Source organism: Alosa sapidissima, chromosome 4 (genome assembly GCF_018492685.1).
Source record: "Alosa sapidissima isolate fAloSap1 chromosome 4, fAloSap1.pri, whole genome shotgun sequence".
Classification (NCBI taxonomy): domain Eukaryota; kingdom Metazoa; phylum Chordata; class Actinopteri; order Clupeiformes; family Clupeidae; genus Alosa; species Alosa sapidissima.
This window is the reverse complement of record NC_055960.1, coordinates 19,494,308-19,517,610: the sequence shown is the minus strand read 5'-3', so window position 1 is coordinate 19,517,610 and position 23,303 is coordinate 19,494,308. Positions and strand designations below refer to the sequence as shown.

The window sequence follows — 23,303 nt, the reverse complement described above, 5'->3', positions numbered from 1 at the left end:
ATTGAGTAGGCTATATTGTCAATTTAGTGTTTAGACATGCAAATGAACCTATGTTCCATACTCTACTGTGCTATACTACTATACTATCATAATTGTACTAGACTATTAATATAGCTGCAAGCAGCAATTACAGGGCCAAGCAACCAAGCAGACTGGAGTTGCCATGGTAACTTAATGCTATTACATCAGACAAATGGCTATAAGCACTCACTCAGTAAGTTTCATGTCAAGCAACCAAACATCGGTTGCAATATAAGGTCAATACCTGTTTGGCGACTTTGCTGCTGATTTCAGTTGGCTGTGACGTGTGATCACTTTCAAATACTTTGAATATACATTTGATAACTTTTATGAGGCTTATTCTGATGATCATCTGTGCTAAGTTTCATGACAAATGGACACGATTTGCGTTGAACTTTCCTTGGTCCAAGGATACCGGATACTGGTCAATAGTGGTGTGTTTAAAGCATGTCCAACTTTGACGTTTTGGTGGCGCTAGAGTGCTCGAGGTGCAGACATGGAACTTGGTGAAAAGAATAATGGGACGGTCCAAAATCAGTGTGTCAAATTTCACAATAAAGTAAAGAAAAGGTAGAAACACAAGGTAGCTACTAGGTTCCACATAGTACTCAATGAAACGAAGTAAATACGTTTTTAGGACTAAAAAAGATAAACCTTTAAAGGATTGGCCATTACCAACCAGGCTTATTTAAAAATAAACAGTGTCAGTTGTCAATGTCAACCCTGCGGATCAATTTGACTTCCTCCGCAGTGGACACGGCAGGGGTTGCAGGAAGATACAAGCAGAAAACAGCACGACTTTCAGACCCAGGCGGCAGCTCTGATTCTTGACAGAAGCTGACGAGGTTTGATCAGAGGAGTAATCAGGGGCAAAATCTCTCCTCAGAGACATTTCCTAAGAATCGTGCAATAAACATCATTAGCTGTAAACAGGGTTCGTTGAGGCAAAAAACAAGATAGAGAGAGATAACCCTACCACCTATGTGCACAAACTCTAACAATTGCTCCAGCAATTAGGAATCAGTTACTTTAAAACAACTTTTCAAGGAACAGTGTTTATAAATAGGCTTTCATATCAAGTCCACTGGTCTTCGTGTGCAACAAAGCATGGACTCAATACACTTTTCTGTGGGTGTAGATCATTCCCTCTCAGAGAGCTCCCTCTATTGGTGGCAAGGTTTTTGGGAGTGATGCAGCTGGATATCCGCTGGACTATTTGTGGTCTGCTTTTAAAGAACTAAAAAGATCATGCCTGGCTGTATGTGGCTGAAACTAGCCTGTTGCCTTATTGATGGCTTCAACAGCAAATATGATCCCAGATGACCAGGGCCATAGAGAGAGACACACTCAAATTCGGTCATAGAATTGACAGCCATGCTGGTTTCAGTTGATCAGAGTGGCTGACCTAGCTGTGTCATACAACCTCTCTCTTGTTCACTATACCAAACTCAGTGTAGTGACCAAACCTTCATCTCTTTTTGCACGGTAACATAACCTCTCCTCTGAGGTGCCCAAACCTCATGTGTAAGGTAACTGACTCTCCCTCAGAGGCTATGAGCACTGGGTTTCAACCTGCCGGAACATTCTGCTGCGGTCACCAGATCTGTTAAATGGGTTTCAGCCTCTCTCAGACAAATGAACCAACACCAAAGCACTGTCTTTCCGCCAACATGGGACCCCATGCCAGTATGCCCCCCTCTGTCGCTGCGCCGTGGTGTGTGGCGGTGGCGGTGGCGCAGCAGTCTCGTACGCGTCATGGCTGGGTGACTCGCACTGCCGTTGAGGGGGGTGGGTGTGGGACTCATGCCGCGGTGAGTCACACTCTGGCGGACACTCTGCGGGTACGCCGCTCATCTCCAGTGCCAGGGCCACTACGCCTGCATGACAAATACGCCCCCGGCTTCTGTCCCTCCGTCCTACATCAGCAGTGCCAACGCTACATCTGAATGACAAATATGTCCCAGTCCCTCCACCACACATAATCACTAGCAGCCTCCCCTCCAAACCCACCAGCAGCATCTTCCCTTGCCTGCATTGTTGTCCCACAGCAGCACTCCTTTTTATGAGAAGGACGGTGGCCAGTGGCAGGCTTATGGGAACAACTTGTCCAGACGTCTCGGTAGGGAATATGGTGGAAAAAAGGAGAGCAGGGAAGGGGGGGGGGGGGTGATAAGAGTTGTGAAAAGATTTTGTCGATCCATCAGAGGCCCGGGAGAGATTGAACGATTAGAAGGCAGCTGAAAGGGAAAATTGCTGCAAACCCAATATAGCCTTTTTAAAGACAGGATGTATGTGGTGAGGAGAGATAGAGAAATGTGTGTGCTGAAGACTGATAGAGGCAGACACAGCGATGGCACTGAGATTGGAGAGAAATGCTGGGTAGATAGGGACTTGTGGACAGGAGAAGGAGAGACTTGAAGACAGCCTCACCAGCTGAACAGGCAGGCCGAGACTGTTGTGGGTGAGACTTGCTCACAGAAAGAAGCAAACTTTCTGATGAGAGAAAGATGAGAGAAATTATTTTGGAAATGTGGAGATATGGAAAATTACAAAAGAATTGCAAGAGGGTAAAAATCCTCATGTGGGTGGAATTACTCAGGAAACCAAGATTGCCTAAACCTTGTTTATCTCACTCCAGCTATTGCGGAGGATATTATACACTGTAACTCAATGATTTTGATATTGCTGATGCGTGGCACAATATGAGCCATAAGAATGATGAGTAGTTCATAAATATAAACCTGTTGTTATTACCAGTTCCTTGAGAAGATGGACACACAATGGGAATGTCTCTACATGTCCAGTTATATAAATGTTTAACAGGTTCAGGAGGAAATCTGCCTCACGGCATCTGGAGAGCAATAGAGAAGGGACATGACAATTTACTCTCACACACACACACATGCACGCACACACATACACACACACACACACACTTTTACTTTATTAATCATTACTGCTGCAAGGTCCCTGTTGGAGTCAGGAGCAGGGATGGGGGCTGCTGGATGCACCTCATCACCTCAGTCTCCCCCAGCTGGTGCTCTCTGTCTCGACAGGCCACATCAGTATTCATTGCTATGCACCTGGATCCAAACACACACACGACACAGAAGACACCATGCTCACTGTGCTCACATATCGAGAGACAAGGCCTGTCCAAAGACTTAAATGCACTTCTGATGGCAGAGGACAATGGGCAAATGGTATATATATACCTCTGTGCAAAAGAGGCACTTTAGTCCAGTCATTTTATGAAAAAAGGTTGAACAAATTGCAATAGAAGAAAACTTAACTGATTTTGTATCCTCTATGTCCTGAGTAAGGGAAAAAAAGCCCTGAAGAATCCCAATAGGGGAAAGTTTAGAAAAAGACCTAAATATACCCTATTCATGCGCCTATACAGTATTTTTCTCATGCAAATAGGGGAAAAAATTAACCTTCACATATCATCATGAAAATTACTGAGTTGATTATTTACATCAAGACAAACAAATACGTTTTTTGAAATTGTTTGTTAACATGGGCAAACAGGGCATAAAGTACTTACGTATAGCTAAATACCACAACGGAGCTAATAGTCCAGGCAAAGGTCTGACCCAAAACTAATTGCAACAGAATTTATTTTCACATTTTTATATTTCAATTGGTGATCTAAACACCATAGTAAAAGACCATGAAAATTCAGTTGGTGGAAATATGTTAAAATGAGGGTTGTTTTATGCATTATTCTTCAGGAAACACTGACAAATCTGTAATTAAAATCTTGTAGAATACACATATATGACCCCATCTAACTTAACATGGAATTTTAGAATCTTGCATTGTTGAGGAACATTCTTTTCTTTTTAAAGAGTGAATTTCTTTGGCTTATTTCAGACTGGTTTGTTGCAAAATTGGTGTCTATTTTTACATTTTGGCCCTTTGAATCAATGGAAATGGTTGTTGACTCTTTAAATAGAGCCAGTGTTCCACAATGTTCAATCTGTACAAACACACAGTTTCAGCATTATTCAGCCTAGGAAAGTGGTTTTGGTGTTTAATCTGATTTAGAGGTCACTGAAACATACAGTATATCACACTAAAGTAACAGTCAATCATTTTCCAAGATTTATAGTAATTGACCTCTTGCCCAGGGGTTGACTGTCTGTCCAATCAGAGGGGCCTGTATGATGCCCCTTTACTTTGCACAATTTTTGTCTAAAACAATAATCAGACAGCACAGTATGTTTATGTTAGTGAATGCAGGAAAATTGTGAAGGCAAAGTTGAAGATGGACATGATAATGTCCAAATTCGACAGAAGGGTGCAGATGGGATAACTGCAGATAGCCTCCAAAAAAGTGACTCTATTGTTGTGACATCTGGCAAAAAGGTAGCCTGGCGAGCCAGACCCACATTAAAATGTAGGGTCTGGGCACTCACCGTTCGCAGTGCTCAGTCCGAGGGGCGGGATAATCAGTTGTCTTTCAAATTCCCTCTGCACGCATTAGGACGCAATAGGATATTTGTTTTCAAGTAGCAGGGAATTCAAGCCAAACCGTTGCTGCCGCTAGGGGCGTGTCTAGATTTCTAGGCTATCAAAAAGGTACATGCTATACTAATAAATATAGTTTAAGATTAATAATTAACAATGCATGCCTATGCATGGGTCATGGTTTTACCAAAGTCATAGATCAGTCAAAACTATACATATTCTAAAAGCATATGCACTGTACATGAAATATAGCATCAATCAACATGTCCCATCTTCCTCCATACATGCATAACACATACTCCTGTATTCTGTATCAAGTGAACAGCTGATACATTTTGGCCTGCACTATTAAGGGAAACAGATTAAACACCCTAAACTATATATTTCTGAAAGCATATACAGAGGAGATATAACACCATTTAAGACATTTCCCATCTTCCTCCATGCCATGCACAATACATTGCCCTCTATTCTGTAAAGGCGAATCTAGTGTAAAGTGGATACATTTTGGCCTATACTGTCCAGGGAAAACAAATTAAACACCATAAACTATATATTTTCTATAGGCATATACAGTATACCCTCTAGATGAGATATAATACCAGTTAAGACATGTATTATCTTCCTCCATGCCTTGGACAATTTGCTTGTCAAATGTTGCAATTAGTTTTGGGTCACTATAGCTATAATTACATTATGCCCTGTTTGCCCATGTTAACAAACAATTAAAAAAAAAACTTATAATACATTTTTTGTTTGTCTTGATGTAAGTAATCAACTCCAGTAATTTTCATGGTGATATGTGAAGGTTATTTTTTTCCCCCTATTTGCATGAGAAAAATACCATATAGGCGCATGAATAGGGTATATTTAGGTCTTTTTCTAAACTTTCCCCTATTGGGATTCTTCTGGGCTTTTTTTCCCTTACTCAGGACGTATTGAGGATACAAAATCAGTTTTCTTCTGTTGCAATTTGTTCAACGTTGACCCCTATTTTGGCTTAAAATGACTGGACTACTTCCCCTTAACCACTTGTGCAGGCCTTCATATGCTATTTTTAGGTCTAGACAGTGGGTTGCAATATCATAAATACAAATCTGACAACAGCAAGAAGAGGGAACCAGCTTACTTTAGTGAGAAAGGCTGAGTTTTCCCATGAGAGAATTGTTGTTCAAGTCCGGCTTTTGTTCTTGAGGGGCTGAAACCTGGAGAGAAGAGGTTGCAATCTCACTGTGAGATCCAGTTACCGCTATGTAGTTTCGCTATGAGAGCGACTCTGTGAGAGAGGTCTACAGATAAATTCAATACTTATGTTCCTATTGCCCACCCATGAAAAGAGTATCATATAGACAGTACTATAGCTTGTAGATGTCATCAGACAGACCTTAAAATAATGTTTACATGTTCTGTCTTAAGAGTGGTGGCCATAACTCCTCCAAAAAGCCGCTGAATTTACCAATTTTCCTGCCACTCACCTGTGGTGGCATAGACACAGCACTGGCAGGGTTATTTCCAAACAGAATATATTTTCTCTGTTGAGCAGCAACAGGGTTTCATTCACTGGCACTCAAATCGCTTTGAAGACAGCTTGTTATGCTGGGAAATAGAAAAGCACAGGAAAAGTAGACAAAATAGAAACTAGTTCAAGTATAGCACACAAAGGTACCTACATACATATATACATACATACACACAGTCACACACACATGTATATGGTAACAAGAAAATGTGCTTAATGGTATAAGTGAAGGTTACATGGTAGTATTTTACCATAATTCATATTCATCAACATATCCACATAACTGAGAGCAACATGGGCTTAGCATAGGAGATTTGATGTCTCGGGTGGAGTGATATTGTCAAGGCCTTTTTGTCTTTCCACTCATTAGCTGTAGTGTGTGCCTGAATAAAAGGCAAGACCGACATCATTAATGCTGAAGCCCTGCCACCAGCGCTTCTGTGCAGTGTGAAGCTCTGTATACGTTATCTAATTATAGCTCCGATAGCATTTCACTATGACTCATACTTCCTAATTAAAGGTTAAACTGTAAAGTTCTTTGTTGTGAGAGGGATGTAGCTGCCATCAGTGTTTTTCTTGGTATTTTGTCAGCATCTCTCTTTCACTGTGTTTTCCCCCACAGCGAAGGTAAACAACAAACACTGCTGCCATTTTACAATCCCACCACCCAATTAGCTGGGAATATACAATATGTGGATACATCTATTTTTTTCTCTCTCATAGGGGAAGGAGGAGCAGCAGCATCTTTGTCCTGTCAACACATTTCTCTAAAATGTTCCCCGCAGAAATGGTTGCATTGTAGTGTCAATTAAATCTGGGGATGAAGATAGCACAGTGTTTATTTTGGCCAGAGACGTGGTTGACGGGTGACTGGTTGCATAGACATCTGTGCTGAGATTTTGCTGCATTGTTGACAGTGAATTTAAAAGCTTTTGTCTCTGATTTGCGCCCTATAGCAACATGCTGATTAGTAATAGCTTTATTGTTAGTCATTAGTCAAGAGTACATTTTTCTTTTGAACCTTTTGGCCACATCAACTGGAGTGGCATGACAAAACATTCAGGGGCAGATGTACTATCGCTTTTGTGCCCCTTTTGGTGTATTTTCTTTGCAATGTGCACGTAAAAACATGGCGTGGTATGTACAAACAGGCCACACTTGGGTTAAACCGCAGACTGCCTCGGGAGCTGAAATGGCAATTCCACGGTGCGCTTTCTGCGGGTTTGCCATAGCGCTGTATATCTGACCCTCAGCCTTTAGACCTACTCCGGTCCTGCAGTAATCAGCTGAATTAGCCCTTGACACCAGTGCAATATGCAATGCTATTGTATCAGACTAGACATTTATCCATTCAAGGTCCATCAGGTTTAAGAGCTGAGAGATCAGCAAGCTGGTTTCAGATAATTTATCTTTCTATAATTTCAAACTTTTGAATTTATTTGTGAAGTTGTTCACAACTGGCTGTTTTCTGTTTGGAATTATTGGTATGCAGTAATATTCATCTACAAAATGTTGTTATGTCTCAGTGTTCTCAGAGGAACAAGACATATTTCCCAAGGAAAGTAGGATTTTCTCAAGAGTAACCCATTTCTATTGTCTGTACACTTGGTATATGATTAGCACATTTCTTTTTCAAATACCTCTTCACCTGATCTTGAGATGCTTACTAGTAGTAAATAATAATAACAAAAAGAGAATCACTGGGGTGTCCTTAGGTCAGTAGGCTATTACGGCTTAGATCATTTGGCATTTCACAGAAACAGAAAAATATTTTCATATATCCCCAGCCAGCTGTAAGATAACATCATTGGACATTCAGTCATAGCAAGAGTAAATACTGTATGTTTTGTTAAAGAAATGTGTTGGTTCCACCAACAACTCTTATGTTTTTGTTGTGTTGAATAGCTGAATAGGACACACAAGAGTTGTTATACAATATCTGAGGTGCCATCTTTTAGTGTGAAATGAAAAGACATGCACATTTTTTCTCTTAACAAAGCTTCAAATGGATGTCGTGGCTAAGCAACAGCCTTTTATTCAGCAACACCCAAGAGGAAATCATAAAATAAGTAAACTGCTTTCCCTATTCTCGTGGCTCAAAGTTGCATGAGTAAATTGATAAAACTCTTAAAAACTACTGAAGATAATTCTTTTTTAGTCCAGTTTCTTTGTCAAGAACAGTGCCATCAAATTGCCTTAAATAGGGCTTGTAAGTCATTGTGAACAAACATTTTGTGTTTTGACAAAGGCTGATGTAAAAAGATTTCTGACTACCCTGGTACTGCCAGAACACATGCTGTCTGAACACAGTTTAGGTTTTAATATAAGTATATATAAGTATATATATACTCTTTTGATCCCAAGAGGGAAATTTGGTCTCTGCATTTATCCCAATCCATGAATTAGTGAAACACACTCAGCACACAGTGAGGTGAAGCACACACTAATCCCAGTGCAGTGAGCTGCCTGCAACAACAGCGGCGCTCGGGGAGCAGTGAGGGGTTAGATGCCTTGCTCAAGGGCACTTCAGCCATGCCTACTGGTCAGGGTTCGAACCGGCAACCCTCCAGTAGGCCACGGCTGCCCCAAATAATAATTATATTAATAATAATAATTATATATTATAAATATAATTAGGAGGTAACCAAACTGTCCCTTTCATATGACACATGTAATGATTCTTGTGTCAAAATAACATTAATCTAATTTATGTATTGAGTGGATTGATGTGTTTATGATACAATATGATGTGATAATGACACAATATGATAATAATGATCTTACTATGTTGTTACAATTTATTTTCCCAATCCAGCATAGGCATACGGATTAATATTTCAAGCCAAAATTACATAGTGTGATTACACTCTAGATATTTTATGCAACAGATGATACAAACAAGAAATGTATTAATTTGTTTTATTTTATGAATAAATAAATACATCTGAGGGAATGGATTTCTATCATACAGTACACAAAAGTAGACAAGTTTTCAACTTCTTGTGTCTTGTCTCAGCAGAGTTCCTCTCAGACTGCCTGAATTGGCATCAGTACAGAGTCCTCTAGATATACTGTAGCTGAGGAGTCCCAGCTATCAGGATGTTACCCGCCTCTCATTATTTGATTATTCAATTCCCTGATAATTTTTTCAGTGCTTGGGCTTGAATAAACGTTTGTTAAAGTTTGTCTCTGGGGACTTCTAAATCTTCAGAGGATATCATTCTTTCTGGGAGTCTATGTTTTATCTGAGCAAATATTTGCATTACGATTTGTCCCTAGACACCTATAGTGGATGTCCTAAAGAAGACTAGATTGTTGTCATATTCTGTACCAAGAATGAAGGCAATTATGTCAACTCAGTGCATCAAATGGACCGTTCTTTGTTATTTGTCTGCACAACAGAGAAAATGCAAATGGAATATACAGTAAATGCTTGTGTCTTTGCAGACAAAATGTACCATGCTGTGAAAGTGATGACAATTTTGAAACACAGAATATTTTTTCCCTTTTCTCACAGGTGTGTCATGCTTAAGCACTTGCATTTTAAGCATAACATTCATATCTGAGATTATGTTATCTAACCTCTGGCACTGGCTTTGTTAAAGTGTAACATACAATGTCAACACATAGACCAAACATTTCTAAAAGCACAACATGTCGTTTTTCAATTTTTTGTGTAAACATTCCAGACTTTGGCACTGTCTGGACATGCTATTCACAGTAGTGGCTTGCTATACTAGAAACTGTTAAAGGTATGGCATTACCAGGCTGTGGTGAATTTGAAAGTCTTCTTCCATCTGAGAAAAAGTAATGAAGACGCAATCTGGACATATAGCCTATCCTATGATAATCCATCTCTACCTAACTCTCTCACTCTCTCTCTCTCTCTCTCTCTTTCTCTCTCTCTCTCTCTCTCTCACACACACACACACACACACACACACACACTCACACGTTCCAAAAGTCAGGCACCCAGTTAGAATCCCATCAGAGCTGCAGGTTGAGAGGGTCAATTATTTGCAGCGTATGGCCCAGATTGCAATTACTGCGATGGAGGCAGCCACAGCAGCAGCACCAGCAGTTTCTGATATGCTTGTCGGACTGTAAGAGTGTTTGGGTGTGAGCCGTGCCACTGTCTCCATCACCAACCATCCCCCCTCTGCCTTCTTCAACGCTTGCATCTTCTCTCCTGTCCAGTGACTGCACAGGCCCTAGCCTCTGCGGTAACACGTTGAAATTACCTGACAGAGCCAATATCAGGTTATTACTCAGCCAAGCGGGTACTCAGCTGTCGTCGTTACCAGGGGGCATCACATGCGATATTGTGGTCCGTATGCACACGATTCATCTCCCTGAATGAAAATTAATTATGTATTTTCTCCTGACCGCCACTCCTGCATAAACTGCAGAGTGCTATTATTGTCTGGATAATTCACACTGATCCCAGGAGACATAGATATTATACAATGCTATGGGATGTTACAAAACACCATAAAAAACCATACACAGAGAAACATACAGCACATATTCACACAGTAATGGTGGGGGTAAAAGGGTAGAATTAGATAAAACATACAGTCACTAGGTGTGCAACAAACTATCGATAATATCTGTCTTATTTTTGCTATCGATGTTACTGTATATATAACATTTTTTGTAGCCTGTTTATCTTTGAATATGCCCATTTAATTCACTTAAATAAGTCTGATTAATTTGCTGTCTCTTTAGCTTTTAGTAACACTAAGGAACCATTTAGAATAAGGTCACAAAATCAAGGCAAACTTAAAAATCTTACAGATGCACAAGTAGTTAGCTGGCTCAACTTCCTGGTGGCTCATCTTACCCCACAACCGCCATTTTGAAAGAAAATGCTTCTCAAAACAAGGTAACATTCATGATTTTGTTTAGCCCTCACATCATAGCTTAAAAGGGCACCAATTGAGGTGTTATGCATTTGAATGTTGTTTTATTAACATTTTCTCTAAACTCTGGACATGGATGGAATCCACTTGGAGGGCAAAAAAAATAATATTTTTACACATATATTTTTTTACCACATTTGCCATGTGCTGTACCTTTCCACATATTGTAAAGCTCTTCGCTCTTCCTTAAAATCCTCTTCCTCTTCGCTCTTCCTTAAAATGCTGTTACATGATAAAAAAAATACAGTTTCCTAGACCAAGTGAACAAAAGGGGCAGGGGAATTTTAGGCTGTAGCCTACACTAAAGTCCCTTTTCCACTGCATGGTATCTGCTCAAATCGCCTCACCTCTACTAGCTTTTTTTGGTTTTCCATTACCAAAAACTGGTGCCTGGTAAAAAATACCTCAGTCATACTGTGCTAGCACAACAAGCATGTTAACATAACGCAGTCTAGGTCTGAAAATTGTTGATTGTTGATGTAATTGGTAATGGTGTTGATTGTTGATGTAATTGGTGATACCTTTTGGTAGGTGATTTGTTCCGACATAGTGCAAATGCAACAAAAAATCACTTAATTTTATTTTTTCCTAAATGCTTTCCTAAATAGCTTACCGGTGGGCTTTCCCTCAGACTGCCTTTGAGCTTCTTATCCAGAGAATATGGAATACTGTGGAAGCTAATATTAACATCCAACACCAAATTTCAGAAGATGACGAGTGAAATGCTCCGCTATCTTAGAGACACCACAAGATTTCTTAAAGAGTGTTCTTTTTGCGTGTCTTGGCAGGGACAGGTATCAAAGTCTCATGACCTCACCACAGGTGTGCCTCATGGATCAGTATTAGGGCCCCTGCTTTTCTCTTTACACCACTTCCTTAGGTGAGACTGTTCACTCCCATGGATTTGATGAGGACGACACTCAACTTTACCTATCTTTCCCACCTGAGGACTCTAGTGTTTCCCATTGGATTTCTGCATGCCTTAAGGATAATTCAGTCTGGATGATAGATCGGCACCTTCAGCTTTTGGTGTTTCCAGCTAAAACAGCTGTTCCCTAACAGATTAACATCCAGCTTGACTCATCTTCACTGACCCCTACTAGATTGGCATGTAACTTGGGTGTCGTAATTGATGACCGACTTAACTTCTCTGTGCATGTAACATCAATTGCAAAATCATGTCGGTTTATCCTTTACAACATTAGGAAGATCAGACTTATCTGACTTATCTGACTCAAGATCAGACTTATCTGACTCAAGATTCCACACAACTTCTTGTACAGGCCATGGTTATCTCCTAGTTGGACTATTGTAATTCACTGTTAGCTGGCCTACCTGCTTGTGTAGTAAGATCGTTACAACTGATTCAGAATGCTGTAATACGCCTGGTCTTAAAGGAGAATTCCGGTGTGATTTTGACCTAAAGTGTGTTGAGACATGATACCGATTGTGAACGTATGTCTCATTGGCTAACTAGCGCCAGATTTCTGAGTGCAGGGCAGGCACAGCGCTACGGGTGGGCCTGGACGGGCCTAGGCCCACCCACTTTTCAACAGGCCCACCCAAAACTTTTCTTAAAACATTTTTTAAACATTTTTTTTTTATATATTTTAATTTTGTCAATAATTATTAAAAAGCGGCAAATAATCTCATAATCTGTGCTAAAATAGTCTAAATGTTTAGTTTTCAAAACTATTTTAAAAAGCTGGTGATGTTTCTGTGCAAGTTCAGCAGTGCCAGATACGTGAGGTTCTGCGTTTCCCGTACAACTACGGAGGTTAGCTTTTTACTAACGTGGTACGATGCATCATTCAACTAACCAACATGTAAGTTACGACTGTTTCCCAAAACCGTCGTACTTACATAGTACTTTGTTAGTTTGAACCATGTTGGTTTCAACCAGTAGTTCAGACTACAATGGTTGCAGATGTGTTCGGAGAATGTTGGGCTCTGTCGGTTAGAGCCGAACGCATGAAGTCACGTAAAAGTAATGAAATTTGACATTGCATGACGTTTCCTGGGCCCAGCAGTTATAATAATAATAATAATAATAATAATAATAATAATAATAATATGTGATATATAAAGTATAGACAGGTGATGCATAGACAGGACAATAAATATAGTGCAGTGTAGACAGTAGTATACAGTTGGTTTGCAGAAGGTGGTTTAGGGTAATATAAATGAAATATAAATATGTGCAGTATCTTAGCAGTTACCTTACAGTAAGAGCAGAATAAATATGGATATGTAATATGAACAATGTTGAACAACATGTTGTTATGTAAGTGCTTTGGGTTTCACTCTGTTCTAAAAGCGCTATATAAATGAATACTTTACTTTATGATTGCCCTTCATTTCACTGGAAGTTTTTCATGCCTTTATGCAGCATTTTTCCAATGTTGCCCTTGTTATGTGTTTTCACTGTGACACTGAAAATTGAATACTGTTACCACACACAAGTATTTCATGATATTTTAAATGCACAGATACAGTTTTTTTTACCATTACTTTTCATCCATTGTAGTTATGAAGTTGTGTGTTGAATCACAACCACAAAATGACAGTTCACATAGCACAAATGTTTCAATGCTCAAATGGTTGAAGGATCTGCGCCAGCTGTACCAACATACACACACACACACACACACACACACACACTCACACTCACACACACACACACTCAAACTCACATACACACACACACACAGTGTTACTGTACAGTGCCACATTCCCTGTTTTTTCCCCTTTTGTTTATGTTTTTTACATTTCTTTTAGTTTGGTGGGGGTGAGGGGGTAAATGTACTTAACTTTCCCACCATCACTTTCTCCCCATGATCCCTCCCACACACACACACACACACGTTCCCTATATGAGCCATGACATCAAAATACATACACAGATTGAAAGGTCACAAAGCAAAGGCAACTTACTATTTTTCCGCCTCCCATGACAGGCCTACACATACCTGGGCCATGAAGGACAAGTTAAATTAGTGAAAATCATGTCACATTTTGACACTGACCACAGCACTCTGCATGCTCACTTAAGTCCCAGAGGTCTTAAAGTTCTCCAAGCGAGAGGCTACTCAACTTCACAGCAGCATTCTCCAATGTCATTGTACCAACATAATTCAGCTATGTGTTCAAATATCAAGATCATATAATAACTAAGAGTAGCCTAACTTACACACCCGCTAAACATAGCTTGTGATCAGACAAGATACAACACAAACCCCACTCCACAGGCATACTCACCTCACACCCATCGACTCAGTCTTGAACCCCTGACCTCTATCATGTAAAGCACAGACGCTACAGTCTCTGCCACAGCACAATCACACCACATCATAATGGGCTGTAGAGTGCATATACCGTTAGCTATGTGTATGATTAGCAGATGCTTCATCCAAACACACTTAACATACGACTACAATGTAACATTATCCTTTTATAACAATTACAATGCTAGCCTCACATAACAATATTGTTGGCATTTATCACCAGATAACTTAACAGGTGTTCGAAAGAATCTGTGCTGACACATTAGCATTAGGCTACATGTAAATTCACGAATAATAACAACACAGATGATTGCGGTCACCATAACACTTCACCACAGGCCGTCGAGAAGTGTAGCTGTAACTACACAACTTTACGATAGTGGTTGCGAACGTTAGTTGCTACTATGGTTTTGGGAAACACTGACGCAGTGTCACGATGCATCGTACTATGTAAGTTCCAACACCATAGTTCACACTATCGTTTTGGGGAACAGTTTGGGAAACGCAGGATCGGATCTAGCTTGTCGGTATGCTAGGCTAGCTCCAAGTGATCTGAAAGTGTGAAAATAAACCCCCCTAATTCTGGGGGTCCTCACCAGAAAATGTTTTGTTTTGTTTGATGTGATTTCCTGTATTCTGGTGCATTTTGGGGATAGCCAATACTAAATTCAATCAGATTCATAGCCTACATCCTGATTTGTTGATATTGTGGCAATGATTCCATGTAAAGGCTTGGGCTTCAGGGCCCCCTGACCCCTTGGGCCCCTGTGCCTGGGCCCGGTAGGTCCGTGCAGTAATCCATCCCTGGTTTAGGTACCTTAAACATGCACAAACGGTCTCGTTGTATCGCTGCAACCAGGAGATGGAGAGCTGAGATCCATAACACCTAGCACATCTCTATGGCTTAATAATGGCTTCTGAAATGCTTTTTTTTTTTTTTTTTTTGCAATGCAGCAAACGTTGTTGATATTGTGATCATTGATCAGATTTGCATTAAAGGGCCTAATGGGTGTGATTGATCTTTATGAGCTCTCTTGGAGCATGTTTTACATGACAGATGACGTTGTCAATGAACAAGTTCTGTGCCCGAGGGGTAGTCGCCAGCTGATTTTGCCAGGGCTTCAGCCCCGAATGTATTTTGTACAGTTGACTAACAAATATGAAACCGTTATTCCGATCGCGCATTGAAACTTTGAGATAAGATGGACGTATTTAACAAACAAGCGGACACGGGTGAACTCACTCTTCTTCATGCAGCAGATTTAACATGAACGTTACCTTCCATAACACGTAATTTGGACGCTACGTGCGCGCGCGAGATAGGGCATGTCATTGTTTGCATTTGATATTTGGTATAGGCTACCTTACAAGGAAATCATGAAGTCATCAATAACAAGGTGGTGGCGGAGTTATCCTGTTCTCGTCATTTAGACTAGCCTAAGTTCAGGTTTGTTATCAGCCTCTAGCCTATAGTCTGGAGCTGGCCAAACAGTGGTGGCCTACTTTGCCTAGTGTAATAACATGGGCTACTACATAGGCTAGGTCAGTCATTTTTTTTTATAATCATGGGGCAACGCTTTGGGCGAACTCGATGTAATTCACAAATGAAACAGACCTGAGCCTCTCACACAGCACAGCCGAACTCACTGCTCACTCAAGAGTAAAAAGGGACGTTGCATGCCATCACAACAGAGTATCCATCTCCTTCTAATCGAATTAGTGAGTCTTCAATGTTCCCTTCTCCCTAAGCTAAGCATAACAAACCATATAATGCATATTGCTATTTAAAAGCCACTCTGCTAGGTGGCTATATATAGTTCGTTTCTAATAGCAAACAGAAAATGTCAAGATAGCTAAATGTCATTATATCCTCTAATTGTCAAAATATTCTTGTCCATAATATTCAATAAATGTGGTGCAAATGAGGCTTGAGTCAGTGGATTAATTTATGAAAAGTGAGCAGCAAGTCAGGCAAAATGGGAATTATGAAAACCGTTTAGACTCTGGGCTAAGCAACGAATGTTTTCAACTGCCCTGCATATTGATTGAAACTGTCGGGCAGTGTGATTGATCTGTAATGTTGAAAACCTAAAACAAATGAAATATTCGACCCCATGTTATACAAGCAGAACTAAACTATGTTTGGGGGAAATATTAGATTCCCACTTTTACAGCCTATAGGCCTTGGGTCTATTCGAGAGATGCGCTAAAGCACAGCCAGCATGTGTGGTGTGTAATGGAGATTCCAAAGCGCTCTTATTTGGTCAGAACCAAGGACAGTGATCGAGGATAGGTACGTCCGTCCTTTTTACAATGCAACAAACTATTTAAAGAACATCAAGCTATTCAAATCTCTATTATGTAAGCACAAATAATATAACAGTATATTAGTCAGTCATTTTTATTAGGTTAAACAGTGATTTGATAAAGTTTTTTTTAAGGCCCACCCACAATTGGTCTGGCCCATCCAAAACTGGAATCTTGGCGCCGTGCCTGGTGCAGGGGACAAGCCGAGGTGAGCTATGAGACATACGTTCACACTCGGTATCATGTTTCAACACACTTTAGGTCAATATCACACCGGAATTCTCCTTTAAATCAGCCAAAAAGGACACATGTAATTCCTCTTCTAGTTACTCTCACTGTCTCCCTATAGTGGCCAGAATTAAAATTCTCACTTTAGGACACTGACTAGATCTGCTCCCTGTTATCTTAATTCAATGATCAAGATGTATATCCCAAACCGCCCACTGTGGTCTTCTGATGAGCGTCTGTTGTGTCGACCAGCCATAAACGCTAGGTCAAATTCAAGATTCTTTTCCTCAGTGGTACCTTGTTGGTAGAATGGGTTGCTCAGTGCTCTCCGTTCCTGTGATAGTTTTGGGTCTTTCAAGAGGGGTCTAAAGACATATCTGTTCCACATGCACTTAGTTTATTAAGCATTTCTTATGCGTAATGGTTTGTATATTATAGTATTTATTTATTTTCATTAGGCTATTGATTGAATTGACATTGTTGTTCAATTTAACTATTGTATTGTTGTTATTTGTATGTCACTTTGGACAAATATGTCTGCTAAATACCATAACCATAACCATATTAATAATCATCTACTGTAAACCTCAACACTGTAAGGAAAATTAGTTAGAAGCAAGATAAACAGGTAAGTCTTTAGACGCTTTTTAAAGATCCCAAAACTATTGCTAGAATGAAGAGGATTAGGTAAATCATTAGGCTACACCAAGGAACCACAGAATTAAATAGTCTTGGCTATGCCCTCTTTAAGAGGGGACATAGAGCTGGATCATGGAATTAAGATGGCAAGGTGCAGATCCAGTACAGGTAAGTGTCCTATTTGGGTTTAAGTGAGGGTAGCAACAACGACAAAACAGACATATCCCTATAGTGCTGTAGCTACCACCATACTTAATTTGACCAGTAACTGGTGTTAAAGGTTGTTGCTTTTTTCAGTCCTCAACCCACCACCCCCTAAACCCAGCCGCCCCTCCCAAACCTGCCCCGCTCCACACTTAGCTAACCACTGCTTTAATTGTTCAATTAAACAATGTCAACATCCATTTAATTCAAAGCCGGAGCAGAATTGCAGGCAGTTTGTTTCTGTTGTTTGACAGCTTTTAAGTGAGGAAAGGGAGTAGGGGGAATGTGCAAAGTGTCGTGTAATGTTGACCCATAAGCAGGTGAGTGTACAAATTCAAGTGTAATATGTAAATAGCTCTTCTGACTCAACTTCACTACAGTGACAGGTGCAACTGAATCACAGCTGTGAGAATACCCCACTCACATTGCTGGCATTGCTTAATTGGAAATTGCAGATTACTGAAGTAGCCTATAGCACACCACAGTACACAAACAGAACCACCAACAAACACACATTCACATGTAATTCATAGAATATGCCCTGCTGCTTTCGATTTGCACTTTCAGAATACAATTAGTTGTTTTTCCAGCATCTGGAGTATAATTGTTTTATTTTTTTAAAACCAGGATCTGGTCCGATAATCATGTCAAAACATAAAATAAACAGATTGCATAAATGCTGCAGAGCTGAGGAGAACGCACACAGAAATTCAAACAGCTAAAGTTCCCTAATGATTCTGTCAGTGTCAGAGTGATAATGCATTTACCCTCTGTGAACAAGTTTGAGAAGAGAGAAGCGTGTTTCTGAACTTGCTGATTGCAAATTACTTTAAATGAGAAAATCTACAGAATATATGTGGAAAGAAAGGTATGTGCTCTGGCTTAGCTAGAAACTAAAACTACATTTACAGTTCAACATTTTTAACCAACAGCCTAATTTCATGTTGTTATATGGCCATCTGCGTAGCATTATTTGATATGTTCAAACTCACTGTATTTCTTTATTACCCTTTGATGAGAGAATGTAGCATATGTTAGAGGTCATGTGTTTTTTCTTACACACAGGACCAGGTGCATAAGTTTTATTGAAAATGTAAAGTGTGCTACAAATAAAATGTATTATGATTATTATGTTTATACAGAATGCACCCAGACCTACAGTTTTGTTTAGCGTCACTTTCTTTTAGCTTTGCACTTTTGATTAGCATCACTCAGCCTAAATTGATGTCATGAATCTACTGAAAGCAATGACATTGTTGAATTGCACCAGGCATATATTCACTAGGATTCCAAAGTTCAGTGACGTTAGATTAGATTAGATTAAATTAGATTCAACTTTATTGCCATTTTGCAGAGTACAAGTACAAAGACAACGAAATGCAGTTTGCGTCTAACCAGACGTGCAAAAAAAGCAGACAAGTGCAATGTGATATACAAAGTATAGGCAGGTGGTGCATAGACAGGACAATAAATAGCCTATGTGCAGTATGACGGTAGTATACAGTTGATTTACAGAAGGTGGTTTAGAGTAGTATAAATATAAATATGTGCAGTGTATTAGCAGTTACCTTATAAGAGCAGAATACATACTCTATGGCTATGTAATATGAACAACATGTACAGATACTGTATGTGCAATAGTCGGGAGTCGGTTTTCTTTTTTTCTTGTACAAAATAGTGCTGTTGGGAAGGCTGAGGATTAATCTGGAGTTCTCTGGAGTGTCCAAACAGAAACAGTGTGATGTTCACAGGCAGGTGTATTTTCACATTCTCAGGTACATGCAAGATGTCTCCGCTTGTCCCTCCACAGTTGCCACTTTCCTCAAATCAGGCTCTGTAATTTAATACATCACTGCAATCTTATTCCCAGAAAAGGGTTCTTGAGCAATTGGGGGGAGAGCACAGAAAATATTGCTAATAGTGAAACTGAAAGTGGATTTTTTTTTTTTTTCAATTTGTCTCCAAACTAGTGTCTGAGCTCCCCAACAGTGCACACCTCTTATAATTGAAGAGATGCTGAGAAGTGCAGCTTTCAAAGCATTTTGAAACACGGCCATCATGAACATAATATTGATGGGCATTTACTTTGTGTCTATAGCCTTGTAATGGATTTTGTGGTGAAATGAATGAAAGACCAATCGACCTCTTAAGGATTAGATATGAATAGTGGCTATTTAGCTTGTGTCACAGGGTATCTTTTTGATATCCGACAAGAAGCAGCATTAAGTAGATCCCCTCAAAGGAGCATTTTTTAGCAATACCCCAAACAAAAGCCTTCTACTACAATGCAGGTAGAAAATGTGTGTATCCTTAGTCTGCATAACAATAGTTTTATTAAATTCAGTATAATTCATAATCAGTAGCAAGTGTGTAATGTAATGTATTATGCCAAAGCAACCTATAATTATACAAATTATCATTGAGTCTGAAGAAGGTGTCCTTATAGGAGAGGTTACAAAACTGCCTTCTGACTGGGTAATTGGAAATGGAACCATTCAACCCATGACAGCCAAGTTTGCATAATCTTGTAGAATGCATTAACATTTATGAAGAAGTATTTTTGGCTCTGTCATTACCATAACAAATAGACTCACACTATATTAATTGCTTACAATATGACTAATGTATTGTGGTTAAGGGTGCAATGTGATGTGTTTTACAGAGTGTCACTGGATGTGACCCTGGTTTTCGTCAGAGAATCCAATCAGTACCCTGAAATGAAAGTAGTGAGATGAGTCTCCAAACTGAGTCAAATCATGCATCACTAAATCTCAGCACCCTCATATAATTCAAATCTCTTTCTTTCTCTCTCTCTCTCTCTCTGGTGGTCAACTATGTCGCACACAACCAGTCATAACAGCTTGAGTGTACACACCATTTTATGATGTGGCCATTTAATGACCAGCCTAAAATGGGGCTCATAGTTGTGACGCGATACAGTATGGCGCGAATGTATCAGAATAAAATAATATCAAACAAGCACTGTAAGCCATTCTCCGATCTCCCATGTATTCTGTGGTTTGGCATTCCACGCACATCTCTCAATAATCCAGAGCATTTTTGAGCCCTGCGCAAACAGTCAGTTCAGCTGGCAGCACGGGGAGGGAGGGGTAGAGAAGCGCCCAGCAGCATTTAGTATGCTCACCAACACACGTCCTTGAGTTCCCAATTCCCAACACATTTCTTTTGTTCTATACAGTATTGATGAGAGAAGAAGATGGGCTTTAACTGGACAAAGGAACTGAATGGTGTGTTTGTGTGTGTGTGTGTGTGTGTGTGTGGAGGGGGTCCTTTTCCCCCCAGCAGCCACTACAGCTGGATGGCATAGCGATGGGCCTATTGTTACAACAAGTCAAAAAGAATGGTCTACAGTACCCTCTACACCAGACCACCCCCATCCTCATACACACACACACACACACACACACACACACACACACACACACACACACACACCAGGGCTCCTGCCCCATTAGAGATATATGAGATGAAGCGTGCCCTCCCCCAGTGACGGTCTGCCAGTGCTGGGGTAGTTTGCTCAGTGTAATTGACTGTAACCCTCTTGCATCGCACACCACACTAGCGGCCCTGATGGAGGTGAAGATGGGACCTGCTCTGAACCCAGCTATAGGCCTGAGGACTATGCATAATCATGAGTATCTCAGAGATCACTCTGATAGACAGGATTGGGAGCAGCAGCAGTGAAGGTTGCATCATTACAATAGTGTCTTGGACACAGCATTTATTAGTAGTCGAAACATGACATTACTAGTATGTTACCCTTGTATAGTTCTGTGATATGACAGCCAGGGACATTGAAGAAATTGGATATAAAATGTAATCTCCATGGAAACGTGATGTTGGAGGTGGCTCCTATTTAGGTGTGTGTGCCAATTGGCTCTGGGGTTTTCCCCCTGGTGTGGAGGTGGTGGCTTAGCAGAGATTCCAGAGGAGAGGAAACCAGAAGTGACAGGTCCAGTTCTCCCCTGGCTCCACACAGAGAATGGGTGGCGCCCCACCACCCCACCACCACTGCCTTCCGCATCCAGCCCCGTGGCTTCAGCTCACTGCCACGGGCCAGTGGAGTGTTAAATCGCATGGCGGTTATCTCATTATGCCTCATTTGGTCAGAGCTATTGGCCCATCTCTCATTTTTGACAAGTTTCTTAACTGTCTGAAATTGTGATGGAGCCCCAGGAATGGGTGTTGGTGGACACAGAGACATAGAGAGAATAGGGGGTTGGGCTGGTGGGGTGAGTGATGGTGTGGTGGTGGTTAGAGGGAGGTCTGTCACCTGATAGATCTGATAAAGCTCTGTATGTGCTGCCATGGAAACAGAGAGGGAGGAGACGGACTACCCCATTACGGTTTCACACTCAGAGATGCCCTTAAGAACACAGCGGGATTGCCCCCCCCCCCCCCCCCCCCCCCCCCCCTCCCACACACGCACCACACATACACACACACACACACACACCCTCCCATCTCTTTCCATCACGCTCTTAGGAGACACTGGAGCGAGCGTTGTTGTCACTGTGATGTGCTAGCTAAATACAAGCTCTGTGAAATGTGAAATGTGTTGTGGACATCTAAATGAAGACAATGGCACAGGGCCAGTATGACCCCCTTGGAGGATATTCCACACCAGTCCATTAGTGGTATTTTCTCCATGCTGCTACATCCACTGAGGTGTGAGAGAATAAAGATTGACTAGATAGCCCTGCCTTGTGTTACTAGTCTCATAGACCCTGAGGGAAATTGGATTGGGTGGCCTCCTACAGACCACTCCATCCCGTTTGTAAGGCCGTAAAAAAGAGGTGTCTGAGCAACTTGCAGTAATGCAGTGTCGTCAATACTACTCGTTTGTATTTGTGACGGATTGCGCTCAACACTTTGCACTCTTTGCTTCAATTGCTGGATCCACCCTTGCCTTGCTGGGGCAAAGAGGAATCCCTCTCTGTGCTAGTCTGCCTTTCTCTTTCTTCTGCTCTCTCTTTCTCTCACTCGTTGTCTTTCAAGTGACACAGGACTGATGAAAGTGTGCAAAAAAAATAAAAAAGCACCAGAGTGAGTGGGTGGGGAGCATGCAAGAGTACAAAGGCAGTGTGAAAGTCAGGCGGTATGAAAGAAGACTGGCTTCCCCAGAGAGAGGAGGGGGTTCCCCCTCCGTGGGCTGAGTGTGGAGCCCTGGCGCTCTGTGCGATGTTTCATTCCTCAGCCAACATCAAAGATCCGCCCGTAATATCTGACTAATGCTGGGGCCCTAATGAGATCATCTCTTATTTACTCTGCACTCTGTTTACAGGGGAATTGATGAAAGGACCACAGTGTCTGTGTAGCCCAGGCTCAGGACTTCACCACCAAACCCACTCTGACAAAGGCAACTATGGTGATGCAGCGTGCGGACAGCCATGCCCGTCCCCTTTTGATTCCAGAACACTCGCCTGATAACAGCTGTAGGAGTGTGGGGGCTGATGAGGAGGAGTGGATGGAAGAGGCCCACCTTGGGAGATGGGCTTTGATTCCAGCTTGTCTGTCTGCTCTGTGCAGCTTTGAAGTGGGGAGGTTAAAAACAAACCTGTGAATCTGTCTGACTTGTTACCCTGGCTCTTGACTCTCATTTTCTCTCTCTTTCTCTTTATCTCTCCCTCTCTTTCTCTTCCTTTCTCTATTCTCTTTCTTCTCCTCAAGAGGTTGTGTCTTATG

At 41.0% G+C, this 23,303-nt stretch overlaps 1 long non-coding RNA gene across 1 annotated transcript; it reads right to left on the bottom strand.

Annotated features, from left to right (window-relative positions):
• Positions 1-891: 891 nt before the first annotated feature.
• LOC121707723 lies at positions 892-17,043 on the bottom strand. The gene is made up of 3 exons (XR_006031386.1): positions 16,898-17,043; positions 3,932-3,940; positions 892-902 (listed from the first exon to the last, which is right to left on the bottom strand). It is a non-coding gene; the product is annotated as an uncharacterized LOC121707723 (long non-coding RNA).
• Between the last annotated feature and the right edge of the window lie 6,260 nt (positions 17,044-23,303).